This window comes from Myotis brandtii, unplaced genomic scaffold, assembly GCF_000412655.1.
Source record: "Myotis brandtii unplaced genomic scaffold, ASM41265v1 scaffold72, whole genome shotgun sequence".
Taxonomy (NCBI): domain Eukaryota; kingdom Metazoa; phylum Chordata; class Mammalia; order Chiroptera; family Vespertilionidae; genus Myotis; species Myotis brandtii.
In genome coordinates, this window is record NW_005370838.1 from 73,968 (window position 1) to 81,952 (window position 7,985).

Below are 7,985 nucleotides of genomic sequence, written 5' to 3' on the forward strand. Positions count from 1 at the left end.
TTTGCTCAGGAGCCAGGCATACTTCCTTCACATGCTAGTGTAGCCAGGAGCCAGAGGAATCTCTGCAATCCACGCCCCCTTCCCTGTGCTGATTTTAAAATGACACCTTTTAAAAGACACAAGCCTCTGTCTTTGTTCTCCTTCAGATCCCTAAATTGCCAAGGGGAAAAAACAATTGCAAAGGAAAATAATAAAGAACTTTAATTAGAGGTTTTCAAGTTCAAACTTGACACGTGTGTCTCCCTAGGAGTTGTACAGGGGAACCTGACAGTCAGATCACAAAGGGACCTGGAGTCCCTGGGAGTCTGCCAGGATCCCACATCCCCACCACGACTCTGCCGAACCAGTCCAGTTAGTGTTTTCTTCCCCGGGCACTGCTGGCGGGTCAATACATGTGGTCGGTAGGGAGCTAGTTATTAATAAGAGAGGGAACAAAGAGAATCAAAAGACATTAAGAAGCCTCATAACCTGGGGAGCTGAATCGGACACTGAGCCTGCTTGCTCCACTAGGAAGTTACAGCTTCACACACTCCCCAGGGCATCCTCTGCCTCAGGACCTAATCCCCCTGAACCTGGCGTACCAGGGGAAGAATGAAAACAGCAGGAAACATTCCTGCTGGGCACATGCCCAGTAGAAGTCAAGATGCACAGGGGGAGGTGCTTCTGCTTTGAGGCATGCAGAATAGGAGCCAAAATGGGGACCACAGAGGCCTGTCTGTCTAGCCGGGGCAAAGAAACAGATTGGATAAGGACACAGAACCCGCAAGACTTAGAAAATGGATTGGTTAGCGGGAGGATCCAGCACCAGCCTGCAAAAGTTTGGGAAATAGATTGGTTAATTTGAAAGGCGCCTGGTCCTTCCCAAACCCAAGATAATATAATCAGCTTAACAAAGAAGTCCTCTCTCCCTCTCTCTCTCTTCCTCCCTCCCTCCTCCCCTCAGTAACATGCACTCTCCCCAGAGCCATGTGGCCCTAGCAGCCACCTGGGGCCCGTGGCACAGTGACAGCCAGGAACAGTCTAAGCTAGCTGGATGGGGACACTCTGAACTAGACTGAACTCATGTCACAGAACTTTTGGACCGTGGCCCTTGTACTGGGCTTGATAAAGACAGGATTGGACTTTTTTCATGGCAGGATGGACAGAGATGAGACATTGGGAACCCAGGGGGCAGGCTTTTGATTTTGTTTCTCCAGTGAATCTGACCAGGAAACATCAACCTCCCCTATGTGGGTCTCCTGCTTGCCTTGCAATCCCGAGACAGAACCCCATTTCTACCAGCAAGAGTCTGAATATGCACAACCAACCCCTGCAGGCTTTCATTCAATCTATGGTTTACTAGAAAATGAGGATCAAAAACTATCAAGTCTTCCCAAATCCGTGTCTAGGCTTAATATCATTCCTAACAAATCCCACGGAATAAAAGTTGACTGGAAGAATTAATGGTGAGCATTACTTAGAAAATTGGGTAGGTAGGAAGAAAAAAAAAGATAAAAGGACAGAAAGTAGAGTGGGACTTGCCCTGCCAAATACTGCATGAATTCCAGAGCTGGGGAGAGGTGGGTTTGTGATCGTCATAACTAGCTAGTTAACATTAATAGGAAGAGAGCAAAGGGGAGGCCAGACATTATAAACATGGTCATCTGGGAAGCTTCATCAGGAAAATACAGTTTTCCCATGGAATCACTGGTCCATTCCCTGCAGATCACTGGGGGAAGGGATTGAACAAAGAGGGAGATGGGCACATGTGCAGAGAAGTCATGGTGACATAGGGAAGGTGCTTGGCTGTCAGTCTACCCTGGGGAACCATGGATTGGCTAGACAGAGGGTGGACCCCATCAGAAGCACAGGGAATCTTGGACGGTTAAACTCCCCAGACACAGAGTTCCCTCTCCTCTTGTTCACTCTCTTGTTCTGTGACCTGCACTTGCCCTTGCACTCACCTTGTCTCTCCATAGCCATGTGGCCTTAAGCAGCCACATAACCCATGGCCATTCGGACTCACACGCAATGCAGTGCAGCTGGGAACAGAAGCTAAGCTAGCCAGACGCTGGACTGGACTGGACTTTAACATGGAGCAGAAACTATGGGCCATGGCCCTTCCTCTGGCCCTGCTGAAGACCAGATCGGACTTCTTCCATGGCCAGAGGGACAGGGATGGGACCTTGGAGGGGAACTCCCTTAATTTTACATCATCAATCAAGCTTTCCATGACACCCCATCCTCCCTTGGGGGCCTCAGGAAATTCATTTCCTCGTGGCACCCCAAGAACTCCACTTCCACCGATAACAGTTTTTTTCACCAAATGATGCTGGGCCTGAGCATAAGCTAGTCGGGGGAAGGAGAGAATTAAGTAGCATTCTTACTTCACAAACCACCCATCAAATAATTCTAAATGATTTAAACAATAATCTGTAAAACTCAATCCATAAAAATTAGAAGAAAAGATAAGTGACTAGTTGCTTATGGATACAAGAAAGGCTTTCTGAGCACAGGAGCCATTAAAGAAATCCAACGAACAAGTATGAACATTCCACTACTCAAAACATTGGCTTCTGTATGACAAAATGTCATGAACCCTCGGCACTTAGGCAAGAAACGTCTGGACAGTGAAACGAGGAGCGTGGTTTAGATGCCCTCCACTTCCCCTGGTACCACGTGTTGACGTCAGACACACTCCAGGTTGGTCTTAGGAGACAGGGCCTCTGGTTTCAGCCCTGCGAGGAGGTGTGGAAATCTGGCTGATTTGGGGGGACTCGACCCTTCATGTGCAATCCTACCAGAGAAGGAGAACCTCGTTTGCCATACAGGAGAGATGTCTGCCTCAATTAATTTTTTAAAAATTGTCCTTGCAATCAAACCAAAGTTAAATGCAATGGGGCATTAGCTATTTGGAAAAAAAATCTATAGTGATTTCTTCAATGAGGAAAGAAGTGCTTTATTAAGTAAATCAAGTTAATGTAGCTAACTATTTAAACTAGCTAAAGGTTTGGACTTTTATATTTTGTATTCCTGATCAAATACATAAAACCATATATGTGAAAACCAAAATGTCTGTTTATCTAATTTAGTAGGTTAACCTACTCAACTGAAATAGACTTAACTCATTAAAAATTATAAAATACAAATGTTTCCAACAAATCTGATTTTTAAAATGCTCAACTTTTCAGAATTTCAGGTAATTACATAGTAATATCTTCATCATTTACTACCACTTGATCAAATAAAAATGGGAGAGAAGTTCACAGCAGCAATTAGAACACCTCATGAATTTGCTTCTCATTTGGACACTATAAAGCTTGGCCACATCATTTCAATCAATCTTACAGATGGTTTCGAAATACAAATCAGCATGCCTTTATAACTTTTCCTACAACTCTCAGTAGTATTGAAAGTTGCTGACAAGAGTTGCTGCCACCAAGGATTCTTGTCCAGAATAAGGATGAAATGTCCATAGCCTCATACCCCACTCCCCCAAAAATCCAATTTTATTTTCTGAGCATCTTCTACAAAATGGCTGTTTAGACTTTCACGAAACCATTAAACTAGTTTCTAGCTCTGGCCAGTGTTTCTCAGTGTTTACAATGTTGGCCTGCAGATTGAAGGGCCACGGGTTCAATCTCCAGTCCCAATGAGGGCATGTGCAGGAAGCAACCAATCAATGTGTCTCTCTCACATTAATGTTTCTCTCTCGCCCTCTGCCTCCTTCCCTTCCACTCTCTCTAAAAAAAATCAATGGAAAAAAAATAACCTCAGGTGAGGATTAACAAAATAAAATAAAATAGTTTCTATTCCAAAAACCACTGTCATTTAATCATTCATACACTCAATCAATCAATATTTGATAATGCTGTTGAGTGGGTTTGCTAGAGACTGTACTAACTTGTATGGTTCCTTTCACTCTCAGCTGACACTCAGCACTTCTCAGGGATGATATTAAAAATACTTCACAACTTGGGTCAGCCTGGGTCCTGACCAATCACGACAGATGCTGGCCATAAGCTAGCAGGTGGAAGGTTCTGGATGGTCCTGCTCATCAGTGAAGGCTCTTCCTCCCCCTCCCTGGCTTCACAATCTCCTTCCCTGCCCCTGGATCCATATCCAAACAAAGTTCTGGTTTGACCTTTCTGCTCCTCCTGTGGTCTCACTCTGGGTAAGTTCATCAACTGGAGACAGCTTCTGTGTCTCAATGACTTCCGGTGTCTCCAGCTACTTATGGAAAATTTCTATTTGGATAACATACAGAACTTTTAAACTCAACAGGTTAAAAATCACACTCGGTATTTCCTCCCCATTCTCTTCCCTGGCCACAAATGCAGGAGTGTGTGAGTGTGCAATCATGTGTGTGTGTGTGCATGCACACACACACACATACACACCATCTGATAGGTGTGTATGAGAATGTTTCTCAAAACATTCCTTTCCTTGACTTCTATGACACCACTCTATTCAATACAGATATCAGCGGCCACTTTTCACACTTTGGAAAACTCTATGAGACAAATCTAGAGATAAATTTGCTCAGCGCTGGAGATGTAGAAATAACTGCAGGTGGACAGTAAATTCACCCAGCTACGGATTACGGTATTACTTCCCATGGCTCCGCTCCTCTGCTAGCCCACAATTCACTGAACTCCTGAAATAGGAATTCCAGCTTCCCCAGTTCACCTCCTCTCTTAAATGCAATAAAGCCTTAACAGCCAGGGTTACAGATCTGTGAAAAGTGCCTGATAGTACCATAGTAGGTTGTAAGCAAAGTCTTTTTAAAAACAGAAGATTTTACTTTGGCTGGTAGGCACAAGGTGCAATACACAGATCTTGTAACATAGAAACCTACACCTGAAAACTGTCTGTTCAGGTTGACCAATGTCACCCCAATAAATTAAAAAAACACACACACCTGGTTTTAAACAATGGGTGCACATGAACTGGGGGCTACCATCAGCAGCCCTTTTTCCAGGCCGGAGGCACCCAGTGAGTGATTGTTGCTACCTTGTCATGAACAGACACTGACACCATCCACATTGCCAGCTCCCCAGGAGAGAGGAAGTGAGACAAATGAAAACTCAGGTGTATTTCCCATTCAATGGAGGTGATCAACCCAATGAGCCATCAGCCTCAGAACCCCTAAATGCCATTCCACATACACGGCTGCATCTGAGGCATTCTCAGGGGAGGCTGAGTGAGGTCTGCAGGCCTCTGGGCAGCATGAAGACAGAGCTCTCTAGGGCCTGTTTGCCTTTTTTATCTGACTCCTCCTCAGCTCCCTCAGATCTGGTCAAACCTGGAGAACTGACTCATGTTAACTAGGATCACAGAAACTGGCAGACCACAAATTTACTCTAGATTTATGAGAGGGGATTAGGTTTAATGCCCACAATATATATTTTTACTATCTTGAGTGCCAACGTTTTTCAGAAACTGCCTAGATGTTGGAAGGTGAACTAAAAACCATTTTGGCGAATGAAACATTTCCCAAAGTGGATCCCTTGGAACGCTGGCTCCAAACGATACTTCATAAGAAAGAGTGTTCTGTGGCCAAATGAAGTTGGCAAGCATTCCATATCATGGCATCATCCTAAAAACCCCCAATGGACAGTCTAATGATAAAGGCACTGAAAATCCTACACTGGAAAAACCTTAGTTTACTCTCATATATGTATTTTACCACTGCGACTCTTTAGTAATTCTTTAGCAAAGTTTCATCCTAAAACTCAACAGGGTAAATTCTCCTCTGAGCACAGCCGCCTCTAGCGAGTCAGCTGTGGTACAGCGAAATGATTACTGGATCTGAGCCCTAGTTTTAGCTTTGGTACTGGGACCTCTCCAAGCCTCTCTTTTCTCACCTACAAATGGAATTAATAACATTGTTTTGAGAAACATATGAAGCATCCTGTCTAAGAGCACTTTATAAAGTGCCATAAAAATATGATTCCCTGCTAATGATATACTTCTTGTTGTATAACTCCTCAAAATGCATTTATAGTCCTGACCAGTGTGGCTCAGTGGGTTGGCGCATCGTCCTGTGCACTGAAGAGTCACAGGTTCGATTCCCAGTCAGGGCACCTACCCAGATTGCAGGTTTGATCCCTGGTCAGGTTCATGCCAGAGGCAACCAATACATGTTACGCTCTCATATTAGTGTTTCTCTCCCCTTCTCTCTAAAGTCAATGAAAAACATATCCTCAGGTGCAGATTTTTTTTTAAATGCATTTATAAAGGGATATTTTTGTTCATTCTTTCAATACCCATTCTTTGAGTGCTAATCTGGAAGAGCTATGACCTGGTTTTCGACCTCAGGAAATTCAGACAGTGGGCAAGTGGGGTCCAATGCATACTGCTCATAAGAGATACAGATACAAGTAATTCTGGGATTCTGAAGTGGGTGCCTCGCCAGGAAAAGGAGGAGGGAAGTCAGGGAAAGCTTCCCAGCTGAATCTTAGGAATCTTGAAGGATCATTAGGAGGGTTGGATGGATAGGGGGAGTGGGACATAATGCCAAAATGATATCATGTGGGGAGTATGTGAAGAATGGGCCCCCTTGCAAGGAGGAGAAATAACTTATCTGACTCTTCCAAGCAGAGGAAGAGACTTAGCTCAGTAAGGAGGTTGTTTCTTGAGAGCAGAACTCCTCTTTGGAGTAGTGACCCCTAAAAAGGCTGGGGGACATTGGGTGGAGATAAGAAGGCTGTTGGGAAGTTATCTCTAAAACCAGCACATACCATAGCCCTACAGGGAGTCAAGTTCCTGCCATCTACCCCTGCATGAGGGTCAAGTGTAGGCTATTTTAATTTTTTTCTGCTTAATCTGCAGGAGAATGTCACTAGACAAGGAAGTCCGGTAGCAGGCTGGGCCTTCTCTCATGTCCCCAGCTTCCAACTGCTGAGAGCAGACTTCTTAAACCTCAAGGCTACTGTCTCCAGCTTTCTTCTCCAGTCCCAAAGGCAATGGCCTCTCACCGTCCAGGCCCCTCCCAATCCCTGGCTCCTGATACCCTCCAGGGAGGTTCCAGAGCACTGGGAACCCACCAATGTGGGAGAGACAAATTGGAACCTGAGGCAAAAGGGAAAATGTGTGCCTCTCTGTACACTTATCAAAACATTCTCCCGTATTTGAACTAGGTAAAAAGTAAATAAAAGCTGCACAGTCAAAAAACCTGACTGTATAGAAAGTCAGCACTGCCTAATCTGTTGCATGTTTATGTTCTAACCCTCATAACCCTCCAAGTGGGGACTAGACACAGGGAGGGCATTTGGAAATGACTGTTCACCATTGCACAGGATGCAGGGTCATCACACCCACCCATCTTTATTGAAAATGTTGGCATTTTATTCCTCGTAGCTTTTTTACATTATATCTGACTTTTAAAATGTTGCTTTAAAATACTATTTATCTTAATTACTGCGAACCACCAAGTGTTTATTTTTGCTGCAATATTTACACAGTCCTGCTGGTTGAAGAATGCTGAGGTTTCCTTGTTGATAACAGGATGTTCCTAAGAAACCCCAGCGAGCCTGAAACTCGCAGGCTTGCAAGCAAGTGCGGCTCCACTACCAGCGAGGGCAGCGTGGGCCTCCTGGCTGAATTCGGAAAGCCCTGAGGATTTGAGAGCTTTAAGAAGAGAGGAGCCTCTTGGGGCCCAGGGGGCCGGTATTGCCCTGTATTTCTTGGCAACATCTCAGAGGCTCTAAAGCCGAATTCTGCAAACCCTGCAGTCTCCCGGCCGTCGAGGGGCGCCCTGTGACGGGTGGGTGGATGCTGCGCCGTGGGAATAGAGGCCAAGGGTGGAGGCCTCAAAGTGGGAAAGTGGCCCTATCCCTTCCAGGCAGGAACCCTGGGCTGCTGCTCCTCCGCCAGCAGCGCCATCAATCACCGCTGCAGCCCAGTCGCCCCCAGCCAGGACTCACCGACCCCCTCCTGCTGAGGCTAATTCCCGAGGGAGCAAACCTCGGCCCAGAGCGTCCGCCTAGCGCTCAGGCGGGGCG

General features: G+C 45.5%; 1 long non-coding RNA gene across 1 annotated transcript in view; it reads right to left on the reverse strand.

Moving 5' to 3' along the window:
• Positions 1–7,985, reverse strand: part of LOC106724097 — a 52,541-nt gene that overhangs the window by 43,639 nt on the left and 917 nt on the right. The window lies entirely within an intron of this gene.